The sequence below is a fragment of the Balaenoptera borealis genome, assembly GCF_965194805.1.
Source record: "Balaenoptera borealis genome assembly, chromosome: 15".
NCBI lineage: Eukaryota > Metazoa > Chordata > Mammalia > Artiodactyla > Balaenopteridae > Balaenoptera > Balaenoptera borealis.
Window position 1 is genome coordinate 39,127,290 of NC_138871.1, and position 26,914 is coordinate 39,154,203.

The 26,914-nt window shown below is 45.9% G+C and overlaps 1 protein-coding gene and 1 long non-coding RNA gene across 3 annotated transcripts in view; one reads left to right on the forward strand and one right to left on the reverse strand.

Moving 5' to 3' along the window:
* B3GNT2 (UDP-GlcNAc:betaGal beta-1,3-N-acetylglucosaminyltransferase 2) overlaps positions 1-11,488 on the reverse strand; it is a 31,413-nt gene extending 19,925 nt beyond the window's left edge. For both annotated transcript variants that reach the window (XM_082358280.1, XM_082358281.1), the window contains exon 1: positions 11,184-11,488. The gene's annotated coding sequence lies outside the window, so the exon portion shown is untranslated. The remainder of the gene's footprint in view (positions 1-11,183) is intronic.
* Positions 1-26,914, forward strand: part of LOC309612544 — a 513,150-nt gene that overhangs the window by 325,263 nt on the left and 160,973 nt on the right. The gene's annotated exons all lie outside the window — the stretch shown is intronic.

Here is a 26,914-nt window from a genome sequence, read left to right on the forward strand (position 1 = left end):
CATGGATGGCACAGCCGGGATGGAAGAGCGCTTGGCACCCTGTCCTCATTAAGTGCTCTCACAAAGACCCCATCCTAGATCTAAGTATGCCACCCTCAAAACCCCCTCCTGGGGCCCAGGAGCCCTTAAGAACAACTGCTGTCCTCACTCACACCATCGCTCATGCTGGCTCTCCCAGCCTGAGACATCCATTCTCTTGCTTCTCAATCCTGCCCCCACGCTTAAAGGTACAGGTTCAAATCCCACTGCCTTCTCCATAAGGACACCCTCGGTTCCCCTAGTGCACTGTATCTAATCCTCTCCTCCTAGCACCTGGGACTCCCCAAACTGAAGCCCCTCAAAAGGACTGCCAAGAGCTAGTTACCCAGACGCCCCCTACCCCCAGCAATGCTTCCCAGCCTGAACAGTTCCCGGTGAGCTGAGATCCACTCTCCTCACCCTGGAGGGAGGCAGGACCAAGAGGCTCCCCAACCCACAGGCTGTAACTGTGAGGTGAAAGCACCCCAACTGCTGACCACCAGGCTCTGCTCTTCACACACAGAGTATCCGATGAAAATACGTGCCCCTGGGAGACCACCTCTTCTCCAGAGTCAGAGGCCATCCTCCTCCCAGAAGACAACCTCTCTAGTGACAAGTGACCCTGGGGTGGCAACTTCAGGATGGGGTACCAAACAAGCAGAGTGGCTCCCCTCTCTCCCAGCCTCCATCTCCCAGATTGCTTTCCTTCCTCTTCTCCCTTTCTCAAATGTTGTTCAATTTCACCAAGTTACAGATGGGTGCTTGAGGACTGTTCTTAGATTTTTTTTAAATATCAAAATTAATCACATGGATTTAAAATATACATCCTCAAAACAGTGACATTTTGGCTTTTTGTCCAAATGTTCTATTAAAGGGGAAACTGTTCTACGTCTACATATTTAAGGAAGGGATGAAATAGTAACATCGCTTTCTCTGGCCACCTGCCAAGAAAAATTTATGTTGTCAAAATAAAAGAGAACATGTTGTTTGCTCAATATATGAGCACACTGCTGAGCAGCTTAGAAATTGGGCCTCTTTTACCAAGCAGTTTAAAACACCTAATTTTATTTACTTTTAAAAATTTTTATCGGAGTAGAGTTGATTTACAATGTTGTGTTACGTTTCAGGTGTACAGCAAAGAGAATCAGTTATACATATACATATATCCGCTCTTTTTTTAGATTCTTTTCCCATATCGGCCATTACAGAGTATTGAGTAGAGTTCCCTGTGCAATACGGTAGGTCCTTATTTGTTATCTATTTTATATATAGTAGTGTGTATATGTCAATCCCAATCTCCCAATTTATCCCTCCTCCCCCTTAACCCCTGGTAACCCTAAATTTGTTTTCTTAAATCACCTAATTTTAAGTGTCTCTGTGAATGTCACCTTCATATATCATAGATTATCACCTCCTTGGAAACATCGGGGACCACAGCAATCTCTGTGTCTCTCAGTGTCATTTGCACACTGTGCCCACTCCTTCCTCCCTCGGGGGGTCCAATCACTCCCAGAACTTCTGCCACCTCTACACTGATGACTCCCACACACACACCTGGAGGTCCAGCATGAGCTTGTCCTCCCACTCTGGGTGGTGCTCACATAGCATCTTAGTCACGTGTGGGGCAGGGACCAAAAAAAAGAGAGGCCATCATGCTGAAACCAGAGATGGCTACCTGAGGCTTCATTATATCACTCTCTGTTATCTGCACTTGATTAAAAATTTCCATGATAAGGAGGCTTTTTTTTCTAAAGAGGATCCATCAGAACCTTGAGGAAAAAAAATTCAAAGACAGAAATAGTCAGTTAAAAATAGGATTATTCATGAGAGATATTTTAAGTTCATCTGAAGGAAATAATTCCTTTTGTGGTGAAGGGAGAAGAAAAATAAAAGGGTTGCATCTCATTTACTTAAAGAATAAAAGCTACATAAGTTCCTTATAAACAAGCATCAAATTTAGCCATAAAATAATAAATGTAAAATACATGTCATTAGTCCCAAAGGTTAAATATTTATAGAGGATGGTATTTGTAACAAACCCACTTTGACCCTTTCACTGTTAAGACAAATAGATTTGATTCTGAAAACATCACCAGGCTTTTCACTGAACAATCTAGACCCAGACTTGAAGTTGGTTTTTGTTTTTTTTAAACAACTGTGTTACTCCCTGATCAGGACTCAAAAAACAAGAAGCACTTCAAGAAGCACTTGGATGTTAAGTGCTTTTCAAAGAAAATAAACAACAACAGAATTCTAAAGCACAAATTATAAGCCTTAGCAAGTTAATGGTCCATGGACCGTAAATATGGTCCATATTCATGACTGCAGTGGATTCAAACAATCAACATATGAGCTTGTCTGTGCAGGTTTTTGCCTATTATGCAGGGGGTGGGGATAAGGAGGGAACAAGCTAAGTGGGTTGCCATTGTTACAAAGATATTTAATGTCAGCTCAGGGACCAAAATCTACTTCAAGTTCTCCACATGGACCAGTTTCCCTTTTCAGTAAGTCAATCCCCAGCCCCCACAAGATTACTGTCCCCTGGGACAGCCCTTGCTGCTGCTCCCCTGGGGTCCTGAATCAACGGCGATCTCCACTTCATCATCCACCTCAAAGCTCTTCCTCTCCAGTAGCTCCAGGCACAGGCTGCTCTTTCCCTCTCCAACAACTTCTTGAAAAGGTTCCATGTCTTGTCACGCCCCTTTGTTGTGCCTTGACCTTCCCAATCCCCTTCACCCCTCTAGAATCTTCACAGTCCTCTGCCTCTCCTAACTTCCCAGAGCACCTAACACTGCTGGCCACCATCCCTACCCCCACCCCAAGTTCAAGACCATCCATCCCCTAACCCCAATTCTCTACTGGTTCTCTTGCATCTTGGCAGCCTTTGCTCCTGGCCCCATCCCCCAAAATGGGCACTCTCCACGGTTCTGGGTTCAAGCCTATGGTGGGTCTTCCTTCACCCCACACTCCAGTCCTCTGGACCCTCCTTCCACAACACTACAGCCTCCGGGTCCCGAGGTTAAGAAATGTCCCAACGTACCCCTATCTGTAGCTCACTTCCTTCACACCTCCCTGAATTGGTTTCCAAATCTCATCCCATCCACTATCTTTTTCTCTCTCACTCCCTTTCAAATAAATCACACACACAGGCACACATACACTTTATTTTTTTTATGTACCACATCCTCTTTATTTTTTTTAACATCTTTATTGGAGTATAATTGCTTTACAATGGTGTTAGTTTCTGATGTATAACAAAGTGAATCAGCTATACATATACATATATCCCCAATCTCCTCCCTCTTGCGTCTCCCTCCCACCCTCCCTATCCCACCCCTCTAGGTGGTCACAAAGCACCAAGCTGGTCTCCTTGTGCTATGCAGCTGCTTCCCACTAGCTATCTATCTTACATTTGGTAGTGTATATATGTCCATGCCACTCTCTCACTTCGTCCCAGCTTACCCTTCCCCCTCCCCCTGTCCTCAAGTCCATTCTCTACGTCTGCGTCTTTATTCCTGTACTGCCCCTAGGTTCTTCAGAACCATTGTTTTTTTTTTCTTTTTTAAGATTCCATTTTAATCCTGTACCGTCCTTGACCTGGTTTGGGCCCTCAGTTTTCCCCCAGCAAGACTGATGAAGTGACCTAATTCAACAAATATCAAGCACCTACTTAAACTAAGCAATGTTTCAAACAGACCACAAAGAATGAAGTTATATGGTCCATTATCATAAGGTTGCTAAGGGCTTAGAAGAAATATAAAGCACAGTACAGGGGATAAGGATGGGGACAGTCAGAGAAAGCCTCTCTTCTCAGAGGGAAGGTGGATGGAAGGGGGCGAGACAATTCCAGGAAGAGGGAACAGCCAGTGTAAAGGCCAGAGACTGGATAGCTCAAAGGCCAGCGTGGCTGCAGAGACTTGAGCTGGGGGCGAGGTAGGAGAGGCAGTGAACTGAGCCAAGGGCCTGACAGGTGACAGAGAACTTTGGCTTTACCATGAGGGAGACTAGGGGCCAGTGGAGGATTCTGAGTAGAGAAGTAGGTAAAGCAATTTCAGTTTTTAAATATCCCCCCAGCTTCTTTCTGAGAATAGACTGCTGTGGGGCAAATAGGAAGCAGAGAGCCCCGTTAGGAGGCCGTAAAATGACCTGGAGCCATGATCACACTCACCTCACGTCCACCTCTCTGGCTCAAGTCATCCTCCTAAACACAGGCCTGACCATGATATGTCACCACATCCTCTCCACAAGAACTTTCCATGGCTCCCCATCACCTCCGTAACTATCAAGTGTCACTTCTTCACATGGTCATCAAGGCTGCACTGTGTCCTATTACCCCTCCCTAAGCACCATGCCCTCCAAACCCACAGGATCACCTGCTGTTCCCCTGACACATCGCTACAAGCCTGCAATCCCCAACTGCCTCTGCCCTCCTTTCTCTGCCCCTAAAAGTTATTTATTCATCCATCAGGGCTAAGCCCAAACACAACTTCCTCAGGAGCCTTTCCTGGCTGCCCCCAACACTGCACTTTTCTTGCACCTCTACCAGACCGCTCTTTCATCAGTTCCTGGTTAGAGTTCCCACCAGATTGCTAACTCCTTGACAGCAAGAACTGTGCCTGACCCATCTAGGAATACACAAGGGGCCAAGCACAGTGCAACGCTTCCACTAAGCACTCAATCAACGCATGCTGGCTAAATGAACAAATTGGCCCTTTTGTTATATATCTTCTTGAGGTCTTGTGGGGTGGAGGGGTGGGCGGAGTTGTCCAAGGACAGGTTTTCCCCCTTGGCTACTGTAATCTGGAGGACAGGAGTCCCTCTGATGGAGCCCCTGGGGACTCCATGGTACAGCCACAAGTAGGGATGTGGGGATGGATCTGAACCCAGACCTTCAAAGTCTTCTGTCCTCTCAGCCAGGTATCTCTAGGAAGGCCCATACAATCTGCTTTACATTTGCCTAAAGCGTTGGCAACATGTTTTTCCTAGTCTCATTCTAGAAGTATACAGATGTAGACAAAAGCACCTAGAAGGATCTCAACCCAGTTAACAGTAATTACAGTATTAAGAGATGGAATTAACTTTATTTTCTTTTACTTTATCTTGACTTTTTTCCCTAAATAAACATAAGAAAAAAGTCTCTTAGAAAGAATGCCATAGTACCATCAAGTTACATTTAAAAAATGGTTCCAAAAATAAAAAGTATTAAAAAAAAGAAAACAAAACCCACATACACTGGAGACATGAGACCACTGAATATACAATACCACTTATAGAGGAAGACTGTAAAAACTGAAAACATTTTAAATGGGTTGTATGAAGCATGTAATTAACAACTGACCCTGTGTTTTCACTTCTGAAATAATTATTTTACAAAACATAAAGTAGTAAAACATTGTTCTGGGCATCCTGGGTACTTACTGATGCCTCTTATCTAAATTAAACTCTTTCATGGGTTTCATAAACATGTGTAAACTAGCTGTCATCACTGCACCTTAGCTCACATCACACAGGTGACCAATCAGCTCTAAATGGAACATTTCAATGACTGTCATTTTATGACTTACAGAGGAAATGTCAATTAAAAATAACAGGGAAAAAAACAAAAAAAACAAAAAAAAAACAGGGGATCAACTATCAACAAATAATATGTCTTATTTAAGCTGATGCTACATCAAAAAAGTGTTGACTCAACAAAGATTTGGCTTCTAACTTTCAATAAAAGACCTACACAACTTTTATAGTGAAATAGCATATTAAAACACAGAAGATACAGTTGCTTTAGTTACCATCTTTTTAAAGAAATAAAAGGGGGGCAAAGGCACAGTGTGTATGTCAGGCACAGTGCTAGGTATTTTAGGTGCAGGATCAAATTAATTTTCTTAGCAAATCTGAGCTAGATTATCTCCCCTATTTCACTAATGAGGAAACTGAGGCTTAGAGTAATTTATCACACAGTAGCCACCGTCACACAGTAAGTGGCAAAAATGGAACTCAAATCCAGGTCTGCTTCACAAAAGACTACACACTCTGATTCTGGAAATGCCACTTACATGAAGTTCAAGAACAGGAAAAACCAATCTATGACGATATGCAGCACATCTAAGATGATATAACAAGTCAGAATAACGGTTCCCTTTAGGGGCTGGAGACTGACTGGAAAGGGGCACAGGGACCTTCTGGGGTACTGAAAACATTTTCTTCTTGATCTGGTGGTGGACACACATTCATGAGCTGCACGCTTAATATTAATGCACTTTACACATTTTATTGTATGCTACGCCTCAAGTTTAAAAAAAAAAATCCTCATTTGATTGACTCCAAGTTCATGCTCTTTAACCACTAAACCATCATACCACTATTTGACAGAACCTGACCACACTCTAGAATTGATTCTCTTGGATAATCAGTTTTTAAAAACATTCTGGTTAAGTGAAGTACATCCTAATCACATCAGAGTGAAGGCAACTGAACAATAAACTTATTTTTAAATGCCACAGAATGAAAAGTAGAAAGTATCAATTTCCTTGCTACTGGGAATTTCCTGTCTGTAGCCACATCAGAATAAAAATAATTTTAAACCTTGCTCTAAAGAAATGTTCATAGATGCACAGAAAATAAGTTGTAACAAAATTCTTAAGAGTTATCTATGGAAGTACCTAAATAAAACTACATAAAATATTTCAAGACATACATTATAACTTTATCAACAATGTTGACCCTCAAAAGAAGTTTGAATTTTGTTACAAAAACTAAGACAAGGCAAGAAGACAAAGCTGGTGGGCAAAGTGCATAAATCTCACAGTAGAGGCAACACAGTGAGTGTAAAAATCTCAAAGCAGAGTTGTAACAAACAGAAAACTCAAATAACTTTTCCCAGCAGTAAGGTGATTGTGCCACATACGCCCTAATAACAAATTCTCCATTGAGTAGCAAGTTCTTCCCACCAAAGCTTTGTTCAGACTAGCAAAGCCTCATCATCAGCTGGTGATGATGAAATCATTACATCAATTCGCTCAAAGCCTCACCCCACACTACATATACATCTTAGTCAAGCGGTAATTGCCTCTCCTGAGAGAAGAATTTATTCATCCACAATTTGGAGACAAATTTGGCAAGCACCTAGTTACAGTTTTACCACCTTTGGGGAAGTGGGGAGGGACAGCTGGATCCACACCTGTTGGTTGTATGGTCTTTACTGGGTGCTTTTGAGTATGCAAGCCAAGAAACCCAACCTTCAAATTCAGAGCCCAGTTTACTTCATGTTTTAACATTCTGTACACACCAAAAGTGCCAGGCAATTGACTGAAATGATTTTAGTTTCTCCTGAGCATTTGCATATAAGACCAAAAGGCCTTTATGAGAATTTTTCAGCATTGATAACTTAGGCACCACTATTGGGCATGCGCAAGATTACATAACCAAATATTATCCCAGATGCAAGAATTTCAATGTTTATAAAAGTAACCATTTGTATTTATTAATTTTTAAAGTCCTTAACAAACTGCTCAATAAAACTGTCAAAAAAAAAAAAAAAAAACACAACCTAAGTAGAGTCAAATATTGTAGCTATTAAGCAAGCTAGAATGAATGAAAAGCACTGACCCAGTATGTTAAGAACAGAGTGTGCTTTAAGTACATTCACAGCCCTGGTTCAGCATTCCTAAATTATGGTTAGAGGGGAAAACAAAACAAAACAAAAACAAAAACAAAAAAACCCAGCATTGTCAGAAAACATTAAAACTTAAAAGTTTTGAAGGGAAGCAGAATATGCCACCCCAAGATATGTCACTTTGACACAATGATTATTTTGAATTAAAGTTACTTGAGAAAACAGCCAGTGTAAGGACATTCTGACCCCCCTTTGTCCCCGTGAAAACAAGAGATAAATCTTCCGTAGGAAGGTACCCTCCCTTGCACCAGGAGGGTTAGAAGGCATTCTTATCACCAGAGATAGGGAATTCAGCGCTGAGAAGCCTGCACAAACCTCGTTACTTCTTCACTCATCAGTCACCCTAAACCCAAACCCCTTTGTTTCGTCAATTCTTCACAAATGTATTTGTTTCTTTGTCTAAAAGGTATGAAAGCTGCCTGCTTTGGTCACTTCTTTGAATCACATATTTTTATCCTTGTACATATGAAATTTGTTTTCCTCCAATTAATCTGTCTTATGTCAATTTAATTATTAGATCAGCCAAAGAACTTGGAGGGGAAAAAGAGAAAAGTTTTCCTCTCCTACAGTTTCAAAATTTGAGAAACAAAGGATTCACTTATCCCTGCATCAGCTGAAAAAGCCCCACACATTTGTATCCAGAACGTCTTAGCTTTATACCAGCAATGCACCGGGTAAAGCAAAATGATTAACTTTTCTGGGTTCTCATTCATTTCGTAATGTAACTCTTTTTTTTTTTAAGCCATGCATCTGAGCAAACTGTACAGTGAAAAATCCACCATGAATTATCAGTTCCACTTTCCTATTTTTAGCAAACCTTTAGTATCTTAGAATTAGAGAAATCTAAATTGTGGGTTTTTTTTAAAAACAAGGAAATTTTCAAAATTACAAGCCACCTATATATACTCAACTCTCCATCCAGGAAACCCAGGAAAAAAAAACAATTCATAATTTTTACAAGCATATTATGTTTATTTTCCTCAAAAGATTACCTCATTGCCTGGATTTTAAAAACTATCTGCCATCTGCCAAATTTGGCTGATTTCAGTCTCCAACAAATCTAAATGGTTACTGTTTTTGGTAAGGGGAAGTTGGTGCCTGGAGGAACTTCTATATTGATTACACAATGACCATCACTTATTAAGCACTTCTTAACCCCCCCCCCACCCCCGCCATGATGCAGAGCTAGGAGTTTGGCAAACATTATCCTATTTGTCCTCAAAAACAATCCTGTAGAGAAGACACTACCATCCCAAAACCAGACATGGAAAATGAGGCAGGGATGATAAACAACTTGTCCAAGGTCACAGAACAGTATGTGGCGGAATCAAGACCAGTGAACAGTGAAGGTGGGAACTCAGAACTCTTATGGAGAATTAGGCCTGCCATCATACACATGCCATCTGCACAAAAACTAAATGAAGAGCAGTGAGCCCCTACTGCAGGAAGATTCCCAAGGGAAAAAGCAGTATCCCAAACTGAAAAAGTACTTCCGAATGGCAGATCTAAAGGGAAAGACATTTGTAAAGGCTTGGCAGTAGGAAAAGGTTTACTCAAGTAGAGTGCTATAGGGCTCCCGAACTTCCCTGGTCTTAATTAAAATCCAATCTGGTTTAAGAGCACAGGGACTCTGTAACATTCTCCCAAATTCCACCAGTCTTAATAACCTCTATTCAAAAAAAACAAAAAGGACTTCCCTCGTGGCGCAGTGGTTGGGAGTCCGCCTGCCAGTGCGGGGAACTTCGGTTCAAGCCCTGGTCCGGAAGGATCCCACATGCCGCGGAGCAACTAAGCCCGTACGCCACAACTACTGAGCCTGCGCTCTAGAGTCCACGAGCCACAACTACTGAGCCCACGTGCCACAACAACTGAGCCCGCGAGCCTAGAGCTCGTGCTCCGAAACAAGAGAAGTCATCTCAATGTGAAGCCGGCGCACCCCAACAAAGACCCAACGCAGCCAAAAATATAAATAAATAAATAAAATTTTAAAATATATAAATGAAAAGAAACAGAAGAGGGAACTAGGGCAGTGGGAAGAAGTGACCGCCCAGCCCTATCCTCCCTCTGGGGCAGCTGTCAGATAACACATGGGGGAGACCACGCAATGGCTCGGGTTGAGAGCCCTAGGACTGGGCTGGGTCCCCGCCTTCCTAGTCCCATTCTTGGCCCTGTCGGCCACCTCTTTAACCATCCTATTACCTCCCGGGAGCAAAATTACACTGGAAGGATCTGTTATGACAAGTAGAAGCTCATATTCACCAACTGGCTTTGCAATCTGAAATCTACAGCAAGGCTCCAACAAGGGAGCGGCAAGAGAATATGGTATAATGGTTCCAAACTACCGTTCTACGAAGTTGGGGAAATTCAGGAGACCATGGGGGGCAGGGGAGCAAAGACAAACATACCACCCCTACCTTTTAAGAAGGAGAGGGAGCCTCCTCGACAACCCAGGTTTAAAACGTATATATTATTTTCAGAGATGAGCTTTCACGCTGTGACACTTGTGGGGAGTATCTCGGCTGCTCCTCCCCACTTGATGGGGAGCCAGTGGGTTCTGGGGCTCCCCAGCCCTAAGTGGAAAGCACCGTGGCCTAGAAATTAAGGTGACTCAGTTTTATTGCCTCCAGAAGGGTCCGCCTGCCGTCCCGGGGCAGCCGTCAGGACCCGCGCCCGCAGCCCTCGAGTAGTCCGCCCCGAGCAGCCCCACGTCCACGCTCCACTCCAGGTGTTTCGCAGAGGCCGGCTAGACACGCTCCCGCAGCACCCACCCCTCCCCCTCCCCAGGTTTCGGTCAAGTAGCCGGGTTAATCATTCAACGCGGGCGGTGTGGAATATTTTTGTAGAGGTCAAAGCAAAAGGTTCTTCCTAAGTTTCACAGAAACCAGCCTTTAGGGACCCTGAGGTGGCAGTGGCAGGCGGATGGGGCTGGGGAGCGACTGCTGGCGGCCCTGTAGCTCACAGAACACCTGATCTCCCCATGCGGCACGGGAGGCAGCGCAGTGCGAGGGTGGGGTGCGGGGGTGTAGCGCGAAATCCAGCAGGGCCCCCTCCCCAAAACGCCTGTGCAACCCAGATGAGGACGCCAGGCCTCAGACGCCCCTTCCCAACGCCTGCATCACCCCGTCGCGCGCTCCCCCGGAAGTTGGGGTGCAGCGGAGAGGCGGAGATGTTCCCGGGTCCCGGGGTTGGGGGTGGAGTGGGGCAGGAAGCTCAAAAGACAGGCTGCCGCGGGTTGCGTTATCCTCTTCCTCTAGGGTAAGGAAGGTGGCGGGGGGCCGAGGGGGAGGACCGGGACGCCTAAACGCCGCAGGAGCCACCTAGAGACTGTTTCCTGCTCTGGGGCGCCAGTACGAAGCCGGAACCGGCGAGAAACTGGGCTGTGGAGGGAGAGAGGATGGGCCAGAGGAGGGGGAGCCAGGGACCAGAGAGCTAGGAGGGCGCAGAGCTGGCCTGGGGAGGAGGGAGGCGGCGGGAGTGCACACCCGCCCGGCCCTACCTTGTCCGGGAGCAGCTCCTGCTCAGCGGGGCGGGGGCGGGAGATCGCGGCTGCATCCACGTCCCGGCCGCTCCGCGCGGCTCAGCCCGGCGACCGCCGCCGCTCTCGCTCCATGCGTTGCGCCCGCGATGGGCGGCCGGGTGGTGTCCGCGGCGGGACGGCTCCGCCTCGCCTTGGCCCCGGCTCGGCTCAGCTCCGGCACTTGTTGCCGCCGCGGCCGCTGCGCCTCACTCCCAGCTTCGGCTCCAGCTCCCGGCGCCGCCGTCGCCGCCTCGGGGCTCCCCGGCCCGGTCCTGGTCCCGCCCCCGCCCCACGGGCCAATCAGGCCCGGCACCGCCCCTCACGTCACCGCCCCGCCCGGCCCGCCGCCCCGCGCCCCAAGTTTGGTGAAGGCACAGCTCCAGTTGGTCGGGCGGTGGGCGCGCGGGACCCGCCCAGGCTGGTGTTCCTCCTGGCATCCGGGGACCCTCCGGGCCCTCACCTGGAAAGCAAAGGCTTAAACTGGGGGAAGGGGACCCCAAGAACTAGACCCTCGGGGAAAAAGGGCGGCTCGAAGTTCAAAAGAACTATTTTCCAACTCCAGTCTAACCTGAATCCCTCTTATTGTCGCCCCTCTTGCAGTACATCTGACGTTGGGAAACTAAGCACATGGCCTGGTGAGGACTCCAGTGGCGTCTTCTGGCCGGAGTCAGTTTGTACGGGTCCTAGACCGAACCCCGGCCGCCAAGTGCTTGGGCAGATGTGCCCCCGCAAAACCCAGGGTTCCACCATGGAAGATGGGGGTAGCTAGGGGGAACCAAAATGGGACTTGACCATTGCTCTCTGCCCATCCAGTAGCTGCCGCCACCTCTTAGGTGCCCAAATGACACCTATTTGACACTGCCACGCCATCTTCGGTTTTATGAAGCCGCCCAGAACATGGCGAGAGAGGAGTTTTAGTTCTCTTTGTGGTGTCCTGCAGAGGGTTTCCTCGAGGTTCCAGGCGAGTCTCGGGAAGTCAGAAACGCAAGGTGCCCAGACGCTGGGCCTCGAACCCGCGCCGCGGCCCAAGGGACAGGGCGGATACCTAGGTGCAGCCTTAATGGCTGAACTGTGACATACATTCCCCCCGCTGGACGGGGACTTGGCGCTAACCACACCCACCCGCTGGAATTCCGGGGACCACGACGCACCCTGCTATCCCAGCGCCCCCGCCGGCTCGCCAGAGCACTGCATTCTTAGGTGAGTCCGAGTTGCTGTTGACACAACTTTGAGGGCCCCAGGTAAGCCCCGCGCAACCGGATGGAGAGGTTGCCCTGGCTTGAAAGGCCCAGTGCAGTGCAGTCAGCTCGTTTCCCTTGCGCTCCGCCGGGAGGTAAGCCTGGCCAGAGGCGCACTTGAAAGCTCCTCGTCTCTTGGTATTTATCTCTCCAAGAAGAAAGCAATCCCCTGTAGATAATCAGACTAAGGAATTAAGAACACCACACCCTGAATTATTTGCATTTTTCAGAAGGCTTTCTGAGGCGGAATTAGTTGAAAGAGAAGGAATTGCTAAAGTAGTAATTTCAGGCACCTTTGAGCTCAGCCTACTCAACTATGGGCCCTTACTCTTAATCCAAACTCAGAGCGAAAAAGAAAAGCAGGTGTGGATGCACTGCTGGACGCACTGAGCCACGTGGGTGCGGTCCTCTAGAAACAGGAATTCGGAGTCAGATCTGGGAAAGTTTCGATTTGCAGCCTTCAGTCCTTTTTGCTTTTATTTTGATCACATGATTCTCCTAAGACTGGGATGTAAAGTCCAGTCAGATTTTTGTGTACTCATAGAAAAACATCTGGAAGGATACAGACAGGCTGTTAACCACCATTACCCCAGATGTGGGATTGGGGTTTCAGAAGGAAGGGAGATGAGTTTTATACCCTTATTGACTTTGAGTTTTGTTTTTTTCCAGTTATATTAACTCTCATAATTTAGAAAACTAATGAAACATTTTTAAAGAAATAAAGATATTAGAAATTCTTTTAAGAACTCTTCAGAGTGTATAAATTAATAAACAAATGAAGCCTGAGTCTTTCATTCTGTGTCAAAATAATTAATCCTGAGTCCGTGTTCCTTAGTTTAAATAAAAATATCTCTGGCAGTTCTTCTAATCTTTAAACGCTGTGATGGGACAAGACTGACATCTGAAGATTTTTTTCTGCCATCAAATCAGTATATTGTTTCTACACGTATGCCTTCCCTTTAAATGCACTCCCACTAGACACAGACATACTTTCAGGGACTGCCAGCCAAGGGGTTTTAGTAAAGGAACTGCTACAATGTCAGCTGGCAACCAACAAGGAAATTAAGCTGTATTCTCTGCAGCTGCCAAAAGCTGCCCAGGCCCTGAAATTAAAAAATAAGGGCATTCTCTTCATAGTGCCGTTAATTAATGCAGCTGGGAGTGTAGCTGTAACTGTTACACTGTGTCTTTGGGGGAATTACTCAATGCTGAATTCCACTATTCCGCTAAATTACTCCATGCTAAATGTACATTTGGCTGCAGTCTCTGCTCTTTGTCCCTCATGAGTAGGTAAAGATGTATTGTTCATTTATTTAACAAATATGTATCGACCACCTACTAGGTGCATGGCACAGGGCTAGGCACTGAAGTGGTGAACGTAGCGGACACACTCTTCCCTCTTGGAGCTCACAGTCTAGCTGGAGAGAAAGGAGCTTAGCAATTAAATGCACTTATCAATTGTATGATTACAGTTGTGATATTGGCCAAAGGGAGTGCAAGGTAGAGGGACCATTTGTCTGGGGAGTCCAACGGGAGGTGACATTGAGCTCTGAAGGGTGAGCAGGATTTACTCAGGCAAAGAGGAGAGGTGAGTGGAAAAGAGTTCCTGGCAGGTTCATACTACGAAGGGGGGTGTGGTTGAGGAGGAGGTTGGAAAGGTAGGCAGAGACTAGATCATCCAGGGTGTACTATACCATTTTCAGTAAGATCACCCTGATTGCAGTGTGAAGAATGAATAGGGAAGGGGGAGGAGGGGGTGGAGGGACAGTTAGGAAGCTGCTGCTGTAATATAAGGGAAAGGGCTGTTTGTCTAAGCAGCTGAGCAAATGGAGAGAAATAGATACCAACAAGACCTGGTGATTGCTTAGCTAGGGAGGAATCAAGGAGAAGCCCCAGGTCTCTGCTTCTTCAACCAGATGGATGGTGGTGCCGTTTTCTGAGTTGGGGGACCCTCAGGGAAAGAGGATTGAGAAAACCTTGCCAAGGTTCACATTTGGTCAAGGTGGGTTTGAGGTGCCTGTAAGATGTCCAAGTGGAGATGTTGAGTAGATGCTTGGCTGTAGGGTCTGGTTCTCTGTGGAGAGGCTGGGGATGAAGTAGCTGGTGTAGAGGCAGCAATAAAGTCCCAAGAGTGAGATGGTGTCCTAGGAGAGTATAGAGTTCTATCAGAAGAGGGCCTAGGACTGAGCCTGATGAACCCTTATCTAAAGGCTGGCCAGAGGCAAACTCTCTGGCAGAGGTGGAGGAGCAGCCAGAGAGGCAGGAAAAAAACAAAAACTAGGGGTTTGGGAAGTGGGGTCATGGAGCCAGGGAAAGGATGTGTCGTAAAGAGGCAGTAGCCAACAACACTCAAAATGGCTGAGAGACCCAAGGGAAATGAGGCCTGAATACACCCACCAGACTGGGTGACCTTGGTGTCATTGGGACTTTTATAGAGCAGTGACTGGTGGAGTGAAGGGATGAGAGATAAACTGGAGTGGATTGAAAAGTGCGTGAGAAGTGGAGAAATGAAGAAAGGTACTGACTACAGGCAAATCTTGAAAGGGTTGACTGTGAAGGGTCAGAGATAGAAATAGGTGGAAAAGAATGTTATGTCAGCAGTGGGTTTATCTTAGTTTATATTTATTTATTTTAGGGTGGAATAAATTGAATGTGTTTAAATGCCGATGGGGAAGACCTTATAGAGAAGTGGAAGAGAAAGGTACAGCAGGGGAAGGATAATGGACAATAAAGGTGGTTCCTGTGACCATGAGAGAGGATGGAACCAGAATCTGGGTGGAATGGCTGACCTCATGCAGGAGGCCACCTCCTCTATTATAACAGCCAGGGCACGGTTGGAGGTCAACTGAACCAGGGGAGGAGACTGGCAGTAGGGCAAGAGAGATGAGGGATTTGAAGAGAATGGAGAACACTTGACACAGTCATTGCAGAAGGTGAGAGGGTTGAGATGGCCAGAGATACGGCAGGATGGCAAGGCATCATGGCAACCCTCCTAAGGTTGGTGGCTTGAACTTGTAAGGTGCCCTTTGGTCCTCCTCTGTGATTTCCTCCAGCAGAGCTCAGCTGTCTGCTCTGATGAAGGAATTGCTAGGGCAGAGGAGCAAATTCCTTTTGCCAAGGAATTGAGAACCTCGACAAAAGTGGGGTTGACATGATGCGTGATCAGAGAGAAAGGACAGAAGTCAATGGGCTGGAAGGGTCAAAGGGGTCAAAGCTCAGTCATGCTGGAAGGAGAGGGGGTTGAGTCAGAGATTTTGGATGCTTAAGTTTGTGGTTCAGGAGGTGGAGAAATTTAGGACAATGACAAAGCCAGGATGTGATGGGGGAGAGTAGAGGAGAAAGTCACTGGAGAATATAAGGTCAAGAGATTGAGAGGCAGGGTATTGGGTGGGTCATCTGTGTGGATAGTGAAGCCATCCAGGAGCATGTGGGCAGGAATTGGGGTCAGGGTCATGGTGTGAAGGCCATGGCGCCAGGAGCTAAAGTCTTAAGAGAGTGAGGAAGAGGGAGTGACCAGGAGTTCAGAAGACAGGAACTCCCAGGAAGGGGAGGGCACTGTGGGCTGATGGCAGGATAGAGGATGAGTGAAGGAATGACACTGAAAGCAGGAACGAGTGGCCCAGTCGGTTTTGCCCCAGTTGTCTCTATGAAGCCTGACCCAGGAGCTCTGCGAGCCAGGGCCACATCCCCCTGACTAACTTCTCCTCCCCAAGATTCCCATCAGGGAGAAAGGCATGTGAAGGCCTCCCTTCCTCCTCCCCCTCTTTTCCACTGGGGGCTTTTTTGTCCACCAAATGAACCCCTACGGGGCACTGGCTGATTGGCTGTCAATCAGGAATCTCAGGCTTATCTCACCTCTGCTACACACCTTCTGTCTTCTTCAGGTGGGTTGTTGACCCCTTCTGTCTCAGCTTCATTGTCTGTAAAATGAGGCTGCTAAAATACACACCCCTCTCAGGGCAATTGTAAGGAATAGAGGAGATAACTTAAGTAAAAACACTTTCTAATCTGTAAAGCACTGTAGGAATGTGAGTGATTTCCCTTGTTCAGAAGCCCCTCACATACACCCACATCTCTCCCAGGAGCCCTTCCCTAAAGATTGTGAGTCCCTGCTCCTTAGGAAGCTGTAATCTTGCTCTGGAGACAGGACAAACACACACAAAACAATTAGAGAGGAATGCACAGCTGTGTCTGATTAAGTGCTAAATTGTAAGGTGCAGACAATAAGAGCTCTGAGCTCAGACAAGGGAACAATTAGCCAGAGTTGGGAAAGTCTGGGAGGCTTCCTGGAGAAGGTGGGGTGGAAGGGGCCCAGACTGCTCACTTATCCTGAGGAGAATATTTGCAAATATGCCCATTCCTTTGTGGCTGCAAAGTTGTCAGTCTGACATGGGTCTACGAAAAGTTTCCAGGTCAAGCGTTTTGTCTTGGTGCCCCTGCTTCTGTTGTCACTCCTATAGCCCTGCCCCGCTCTCAATCACAGACCTGTGCTCCCCCTAGCTGGTTGGGCAGCCTGGGCTACACAATGGATCCCATGTGCTTTGCCCTGGGCCTTTCATGTTTGGGTCTCTCATGTCACCCATTTCCTGGTGAAACAGAGGTTGATCTTCAGCAAGTTTCCTGTGCCCTCTTTGGTGCCAGCACACACCTGGTATTTTTGCCCAGCCAGACTGCAGGCTTTTGAGCAAGGAGTCCTGGATACCCCTCCTTCTGCCATCTGCCTCATGGCACCTGGTCAGCCTAGGGCACCTGCATGTCCATAGAACAAAAGCCCTGAGCCAGTTCCCACACCTGCCTCCTTTGCTTTTTTTTTTTTTAATTTTTTAATTTATTATTTATTTATTATTTTTATTTTTGGCTGTGTTGGGTCTTCGTTTCTGTGTGAGGGCTTTCTCCAGTTGCGGCGAGTGGGGGCCACTCTTCATCGCGGTGCGCGGGCCTCTCACTATCACGGCCTCTCTTGTTGCGGAGCACAGGCTCCAGACGCTCAGGCTCAGTAGTTGTGGCTCACGGGCCCAGTTGCTCTGCGGCATGTGGGATCTTCCCAGACCAGGGCTCGAACCCGTGTCCCCTGCATTGGCAGGCAGATTCTCAACCACTGCGCCACCAGGGAAGCCCGCCTCCTTTGCTTTTTACTGCCTTCACCTCATTGTCCAGAAGCACCCAGCAACCTGCCATTCAGATACAGGCCCCAGAGAGCTGCCCCCCGAGAGCCCAAGACCTGCAACGCCAGAGCTGGCTTCCACCTCCTTTGTTATATTGAAGCCAACTCCTGCAGCCCTCTGGACACTGTTCAGAATGAGGGCCTTGCTCCTCAGTGGCTAGCCCCCATGGCCTGGTTGGTGCCTCTGCCCTGGACCTCCCTCCTCCCTTTACCACAGGCCTGGAAAAGATCCCAGCATGCCACAGAGCCAAGCGCACATGGGTAGCATCAGAAGCAAAAATCCCCAAATCTTATATATGCTGTGGGCGAAGGTTTCTTCAAAAGGACAGCAGTGATTGGCTAGTCTGTTAATCAGTTCCAGTTGGGGCCATGAAAACAATAGCCACCTTCTGTCAACAGCTAAAATATTAATTTCTGATGGAAAGGGTGAAATTCTTAGAATTCTAGTCCAAATCCCGTGGAACTTACAACTGAGAAAAAGAAGGCCCCAAAAGTAGTTTTCTGGAGGCCAAACACCTGATACTAGAGATAATATCTTAAATGTTGACAATTAAGTCACATGTTAAAAATCACCTGACTCCTAAAGCAGACCCTTTCTCCCAAGGTGACTTTGACTTTGCAACAGCAGAAAAACATAAAACCTCATTATCAGATGCAGATGCTAGACACCAATGTCATGATTCCCAGGGGATTTGTTCCATAGCCCACAGAGTCCTGATGCAGGAAAAACTTAGAATTCCCAGGTGAGTAAAGTCTAGCTTGTTCATGACATTGTGGTGATGTATAAGGTCAGCAATTTGAAGGGGCACAAAGTGTCATCTCTACTAAGGGCATCATGTTGTTTAGGGAATGGAACTCTTGTTAAAGAGAAATGCAAAATCATATTCTCAATTATTATCAAACTCCAAAATTACATTCAAGAGGAGAGGCCCATAATTGCAGCATCAAGCATGAGACAGTGCCATTAATACGATTATCAGGGCATAAGCCTATTAGAGAACGCAATGCCTCTTTGCTGGCATCATCCTTTGTAAAGCTTCCCCGGGTCTGGAAACTATCTCAGTTGTAAACACAATTGTCACACAACAGTGATTTCCAAGGGGCATAACAAAGATCTGCTGGCCTTTACCAAAAGTCAGAGTTGCCTGGCTAAGAAGAACAGAGAACATTTCCGAAAATGAAAACTCACCTGCCAACTCTAGTGGGCGTTATTGAGAAAGGAAGTACATCTAGCCCTGAGTCCTCTCCAGCCCTGCAGCAATTCAGTCATGGGTGTACCTGTCACCTGGAGATATACATGTGCCACCTTAAATGGACATAGGAGCTTAAGTTTTGGCTGCTGCTGGTAAAAAATTATGGTATGGAAGCCTACAAACCCAGGTTCAAATCCTACTTTCAGATCAAGCCCTGTGTGTCCTCATGGGTATAGTAACACCTATCTCAAAGAGTTTCCAAGAAGGGAAATTAAATCACTTGTGACCAAGTGCCTGCAGACACTTGGTGCTTAATAAATGTTTGTTTCTCCCTTGGCCTTGGCAGTGAGACCAAGTCCTCACCAGGACGAAGTTCAGGTAGTATCTTGGCATAGAATCCTGGGGATTATCAATCTTTGTCCTGGGAGCCCATAGGAGAAATTACTGTCTGTCTTCACTCCAGAAAGTTCAGACATCATCAATCATTATCACCATGTAGAATGGAAAGATCAATTGGCTGTCCCTGAAAGGAGCCACCTGATTTGTCTTTAGGAATCAGTGACTTAGGAAGCTCACGTGGCAAATTGTCTCACAGTAAAACCACCACCAGGAGGGGCAGGGCCTCCTCCTTAAACATGACAGAGAAATCTGAGAGCAATGGACCCCATGGATAGTCTTAAAAGGGAGGTAGGCTACATGTAACAATGTGGGTGAATCTGAAAACCACATCTTTCATGTTGAATGAAAGAATTCATACACCAAAGAATATACATGACGTTCAAGAAGACATGAAAACTAATCTATGGTGGTAGAAATCAGAACACTAGTTGCCTTGGGGATAAGGAGAGAATTAACTGGAAAGAGGCTTGAAGGAACTTTCTGAGATGAGAGAAATGTTCCACCTGTTGACTGGAATGATGATTTCATGGGAGCATACCACTGTCAAAACTCACCACACTGAACACTTTGCATTTGTGAATTTTACTGGTTATAAATTAGACCTCAACTAGCAAAAAAAAACAAAAAGGGAAGCAGCAGTGTTTAGGCAGAGGGGAGTACAGGCAAGTGGGAGAAAGAAGAGGGCTCCCCACCATCAGTCCCACTACTGTGCTGGGCAATTTCTCCAGCACCAAACTCTGGGACAGCTATGAACTGACGTGTCAAAATAAACTACAGATAGGACAGGATGCACTTTTCTGAAAATGAATACCCTATTCTGGGCCAAACATTAGGTTCAAGCCCTTATTCCTCTACAATTTGAAAACCTTTCCGTCACCATTTCCTTCTTTTCTCATCTAAAGCCATCCCAGAACATGGTTTTCTAGAATCAGCCTCCTTTAGAAGTCAGCCTCCCTCCACCCCCAGCTGCACATACACATTATTGCATAACATTAACTCTATAAACTCCATGCCCATAATGCCATAGAAGAAGGAAACAGAGTTTAATTGATCAACAAAAGTCAAATTAATGATCATCAGAAGTCAGAAAAAAGAGAGTTTGGGTCATCAAGAAACTTCCAAGAGAAAGAATCCTCACAAACAAACATTTCAAAAAGCAGAGGCCCCCAAAGGGTGGGAAAATGGAATGGGCAGTTGGAACTGGAACAAAACTCACAGATTGTAGAGCCAACTCCATCATCAAGTCCTTGTGTGACAAATCCCTCCTGTGCTGTCAAAGGGGATTTATCGCAGATGACAAAAAGATCATAAGCAGGGTAACCTCTGCTTCAGTTTGATGTCTCTGCTGTTCTCTTGGCTCCACCTTCTTCCCAGCTCTGTTCCTTTCTACAAGCATCTCATTCAGATAGAAAAGGGTCTCTTCTTCCCCTTGTCTCTTTTTATGATTCAGGAAAACTTTCCTATGAGATTTCCCTTTGCAACTCATTTGCTGGGATGGAGTCACATGACCCTTCCTAAGCCAATCACTGGCTAAGTGAATGGAACCACCTTGACTAGTTTAGACTAATTAAGGTTTACTCCTGAATCTTCCCATGAAGAAGGTATGGACCCCAAAACACAGTGCTACCAACCAGGACAAAGGGGGTGTTACAGGTAGGGTTTCCCTGGCCCTGCATGTAGGAAGTTTATTGGGGCGTACTCTCAGCATCAACACCTGAAGGAAGTGAAGTAAGCAGGAATGGACAAAGGGAGAAGTTGAGCTGCAATGACATCACAATAAAAACCTTAGCTGATCTTTCAGGGAGCTCTGGTGCTGGGCTGGCTCAGAGTTGTCCCAAATTGAGGTGAGAGAGCTAGGTCTTTTTACTCCTGTATCAGTCAGACATTAGATGTGGGCTGCCCCTGGGAAGGGAGCATTACCTGGGGCAAGGTGGCTCTTTTCGGCCGAGGAAAAATCTCAGAGAGGGACTCAGCTGATGACTGCTGCTGTCAACCCTCCCAGGAGATGGGGAAATGAGTGCTTCAGTCTTGGAGGGGGGATCTAGGTGGCTCAACATGTCATGCACTGTAGGAGTGATGGATGTTGCATGGGCAATCCCTCAGATCTCCTAGAAACCAACTGGGAGTCCACACTCATGTCTAGAGAAAGCATTATATGTCAGCCTTTACCAGAACCATCTCTGGAACCCAATTACCTCATTACCCTTCCACTTCCTTAGGAAGAGATGACAGGAGAGCCTCCAAGTGTCAGCTACCATCCTGGCTTTTAAAAGTGGGACAGCTGGGAGACGGCTATGTGGACTGAGTTTGGGTGGGACCCAAGCCCTCAGACTTAAGGAACGTGGTGCCCACGAGAATGAAAATCCACAGGAACGGTCTTGAACAAGCCGGGAGCCTGCTAAGCCCTGGCATCTGCTGAACTTCCCAAATTACACACATTAAGCTGTTCAGTTCCACATTTCTATAGTGTGCTTCCTGCCAAGCTTCCTAGCACAGTCTACACAATGGGAAAATCAAAACGAGCAGTTAGACCAATTACGGATACGACAGGTCAAACAAATAAGCCTTTATCTAGGACTTAAGCAGACACAGTCAACAAGGGTCTAATCCAAAATTTGAAATTTGGACAAAGAAAGACTTTATAAAACAAAAAGGGGGGTGGGGTGGGAGTAGAGATATTTGCATGAATTTTTTCTCTGTCTCACTGAAAATACTAAAATAACATTTTATCCAGCCTCTCCATGCTGCCCTGTCCCCCCACCCCTAGCCTCTTGAACATTCTCTAGGTCTGTTACTAATCTGGCTGTAGGGCCAACTCACAGAGAAGTGTTAAGCTAGGGTATGAAAACAGTTGTCATTGAAAGGAGCTGGGTAATTTACTTTGTTAATTGTTATGTATCTAGTTAAATGCCCAAGAATTAAAGCCATACACAGGAGTGTTTTTGTGTATATTCAGGAAGTACAGAGACTATGTGTTACAGAAACCCCAAGCATTTCAGCTAAGTGAGAAATTCTAGGTAGAGTAAGGGACTTGAATCTAATAATGCCACTATTGTAGTCAGGAGCCAGATGTGATAGGACTTTATTATCTTATTATTACTTTTAACAAGAAAAACTGTTTACAAGTTTCTGGTCACTCTCATTCCAGCAGGAGAGACCTCAAGTCTTGTGGATACTCATTGTTCTGTGGAAAGGGAAATGCAGAGCAGTTTTTGTTATCCTTTTTCCCCCTCTGGACTAACAAAGGCCACCCCTCTTCATACAGGTCCATAATCTTCTCTGCAATTCTGAAGTCCATAAATATCTGGAAAATGAAAATTTTTTTCATAGTGGCACTATAACTAACTTGGTTATTTTGGCAGTAAAACCTGATTGGAATTTATGGGGGGGTAGTTATAGTTTTCATTTATCCCATATTTCACTACAAATATGTTAATGTGTTTGATCACAGGTGTTGCTCCAGGCATATTAATATATCTGAATGAAGATATATATTTCAGGGAATTATCAGCCTATAGATGGTATCTGAAGTCGTGGGAATGGTTGAAATGGTCCAGGGAATGAAAAGAGACTGAGAAGAGAAGAGGGCCGAGAACCAAATTTAGTGAATGGGCCTGAGGGAGGATCAGGAAGCCAGGAAGAAGTGAGAGAGGAAGTGTAATCAGCTCTTTTGCCCCTTTTTTAATCCATTTCTGTTTCCCTCAAACTTTAAAAACTTAATTACAGATGTGAGATTACTAGGTAATATTTAACCTAACCCCTGTGGCTTGTGCCCCATGCTTCACTAATCGGATAGCTTTTGCAAGTCCCTGATCACACACTGCCTTGCTTAACATGTAGATTCTTTTCTTAAATTAAAGAAGTAGAAATGAAGAATAAGTAATTAATGGATGACTAGATCTTTTCCCCAGCTTCCCCTTTGGTAATCCTGCGAGCAAAGTGTGTGAACAAGATAGCATCTAAAGAAAGATCACAAGGAGTCAGCAAGTCTGCACCCGGTGAAAGATGACGAAGACAGTGACCCCCTCCTGAAATGATTAAGTGAGACTAGCTTTCCTTTTTTCCCTTTAAAAACTTTCGTGGCCAAGCAGAATCTTGAGAGTTGGTTCTGGGTCATGAGTCTGCCTTCTCCGTAGGTTGCCAGCCTCCTGAATTAAACCATCTTTCCTTTTCCAACCAACACTCGTCTCTTGAGTATTGGCTTTTGAGCAGCCAGCAGCCGAACCTGAGTTCAGTAACAGAAGGTGGAAAACAGGGTGTGGAGATGCAGCAGCCCAGGGAAGAGAAGGTTTCAGCATGACAGATGGTTATCAGCGTTGGCCGCATGGAAGTCAGTGGAGGACCAGAAGGTAGCAAGGGGGTTTGCAGCCTTAGAGGTCTTGTCTCCTAGGAGGCTGAGAACACATCTTAAACGTATTTTATGTTTTTAAGAGCGCTGAACTCTGCTTTGTTTATTGTAGGTGCACATTAAAGACTTGTTAATTAATTGAATGTGTCAATTAAAGCCCTTGATCAGAGGGGCAAACCTGCTTTTGTGAGGTCTCATTTGGGATAAAAGGCTGGGAACACAACAGAAAGAGCATAGAGAAAGAGCATGGAAATGACTAAGAAGTGAGGTGAGTTTGCTCACTGATATGAAGAGTTGGAAAGGAGAACATTTCACTCCTTACTACATGGAAGAGTGGTGGGGCTGGGTAACAAGAAACAGTAAAATTGGTAGGTCTTTGAAATGAAAAGAGTAAGAACCATGGTGGAAAGAGAAAGTAGATTAACCAAATAAACATTTATTCTTAAACTATGGGTCAGGGCAATTTATAGAACCTTAGAGATAACCAAATCAACTATTATTTCACAAATGATAAACACTCAGAGAGGCTGAGAAACTCTCTTAAGGAAATAGCTAGTTACCGAAAACTGAGGGCTCAGCCCCAGTCTGGTGCTAATTCCACTATAAACATAAAATCTCACCTCTGGGCCCCTCTTTCCATTTCCTGCCTGTCTTCCCACACTTTTACTAGTAAAAATCTGGGTAAAATGAACATCTGGGCAGCTATGATCATCCGCATAAAATCACAGGCACTGGGGCTAAAGCACTCTCAATGGGCAACAGGTACCATGATGGATTAAAGGGTCAGAGATGGAGGGATTTCCTCATCTGCCTCTTCCAGAAAATCCTGGGAGGGAAGAGCCAAGCATGGCTTCAGAAATTCACCCTGGAAAATCATTTTTTAAATGTATTGGGTGTGGAGAAGAGTTTATTCTCTTTTCCAAATGGTATTTATTACTTTCATAATCAGAAAACATTCATTTAAAAAAAAAACTTATTTTTAATGAGAGAATAGGCAGTTGTGGAGAGTTAGGGTGAAACAGGCTTTTTGCCAGTGTGACCAGCAACCTCTTAGAATCAGGTTGTGCCAGATGAAAACCAGGCAGGGCTCAAGGGAAACCAATTTTACTTTCCTTTCCCTCTTATTCTCTTCTGGTTTGGTTTGTAAACTGAAGTATTGTGCAAGTCAGCAACTTGCATAGGGAAGACTATGAATGTATTTTCTTGACTTGGTGAGATAGGAGATCAGTTAAAGTGGGGAAAGGGAAAGAAAATGGACACTGGAGAATGGGAGAAGCTGTGACTTTGGGGGAACCATTTCAGTGAAATACTATGTGAATGTCTGTTATAAGCAAGACCAAGGAGGATGAAACATGGTCCTTGCCCTTGAAACGTGTGACTGTTTACTGCTCTATCCTTCAACCACCAGCACTGACGGTACCTGATGGGCAAAACGGGCTCAATCAACACCCCCTGAATGAAAGAATCAGATGTCCACTCATGAAAAGATGCAGCACATCCTTTTAGGTAGAAAAAAAAATCCCATACCATTTTCCTTGACTCTTTTGGATCCACTAGTCCCAACAGGTACCCTCTGCTTCAAGACGTCAGGAAAACCAGGCCTCAGGGTACTGAAGGGCCAACATTTCTCCTCTCTTGGAATTCAACACTGCCTGGCTGGCCATTAATTTTGCCAGCTGCCCCTCAGAGTCGTAGATATTGGGAGAAGACCCAGACCTTAGCAGAGTCTGCTCCAATACTGCCAAGTCCTCATGTCTAAGGTCAAACATGCCATTCTGTCCCTAAGGAGATCCCAGAGACAGTTTCTCCCCCTTTAGTGGCAAGATCCAGGCTTGGCTGATGTGCTGTGATATTGGGGTCTAAAAGCTATTCTTATTTTGCTTCCAAAAGTCACTTTTGGATGCCAGAAAAGGGAAGTTTTAACCTCTGAAGCCTGGAACACAACATTCCAAAACAGCTGGAAAGGCCTTGGAAACTTCTCAGATGAAGTTAATGAAAACCTTCCTCTGCCCCAAGGGTCAAATCCTGCTGTTCATGGATAACCCTCAAGTTGTTGTCTAGCTTAGTCTCCGGAGGAGCAGGTCTCCCAAGGACTTGAGAGTTTGGTCTGGAAAGCTGTGTCCTGCAGAATGGTCCAGCTGTTCCTGCAAGGAAAACAGTAGTTTTCTGCCTCAGAGGTTCTAGGCCAGAAATGTAAGAAGAGCCCAAAGACGTTTCTGCTAGCAGCTTTTACTATGGTTCATGCCCCCATTTTTCAGCCAAAGGAATTCTACCCCTCGAATCCACCCAGGAAGAAAACATCTCCATGATACACAGCTTTGAGTCCTATGCTTATCATCAGAAAGGCCAGCTTCGCTCTGGGAAGAATCGATGGTGTCAGTCTCTCTGCACAATGTCAATAACTTGTATCACTGAAACGAAATAAGAGGGTTACCACAGCAGGAAGGCAAGTGCCTCACTTGCTCTCCTGCTACTGTGAGACACTCCTTACTGCAAGGATCTGAGCCTAGCCCTAGCTTGGCCACGCACAGCTGGGAGGCATTTCAGGAAAAAGGGAGCCATTGTTCCCAACAGGATGCATGCTTTGCCAGCATGTCTCTTCATCAGCCTAACACAGGTCAGCTTCTCTGCCTGTGGATCAGCAAAGTCCTTCTCAACAAATGTCAAATGTCTTTGTGTGTTAAAAGATCCCCAGGAACGGATGTGGTTGAGGTATCCAATTGTAACTTAAGGGTTATTTGCCCAATCTGATTCAGTAAATATTGACTAAGTGGCTGACTTAAAAGGAACAATGTCTTTGCTACTGGAAAAACCAATGTAAGACCAGGTCCCTGACCTCTGACCTCCAGGAGCTTATCGTGTGGTATTAAGGGGCCCTGAGCATGTCAGCTGTGGGCTCTGCCACACCCAATGTCTCCTACAAAGGGGGAGCCTCCCTTACCCAGAGCCCCCTGCTCAGAGAAATAGCACCAAGCTGTTCTATGTCCAGGAATGGCCACTGATTGTCCAGGACCAGGGGCCTACCCCAAATGCCACCCCCAATAGGCAATGTAGTGGCCTTGAGTGGACTGGCATGGAAAAATGGCAAAACCTAAGGAAGCTGGGTATATGTGGAGGAAGCAGAGTGCATATGCGTAGGTAGAAGCTGGGTCCTTAAAGGCCACGCCCTGGAGTGAAGGGCCTTTGACTTGGCTTTACCACTGTTCCTGCCTTTCCTAATGTCCAACTGTTTTCTTTTTTCTGGGCTCCTCTGTGTAGGTAGCTTTCAAAAGCCATGCCTTAGCACACACACCTACACATACACACCCCCATTACCAACACTACTTATAGTAACAAGAGAATTTCTATTCCTGACCAAGAGGGAAGAG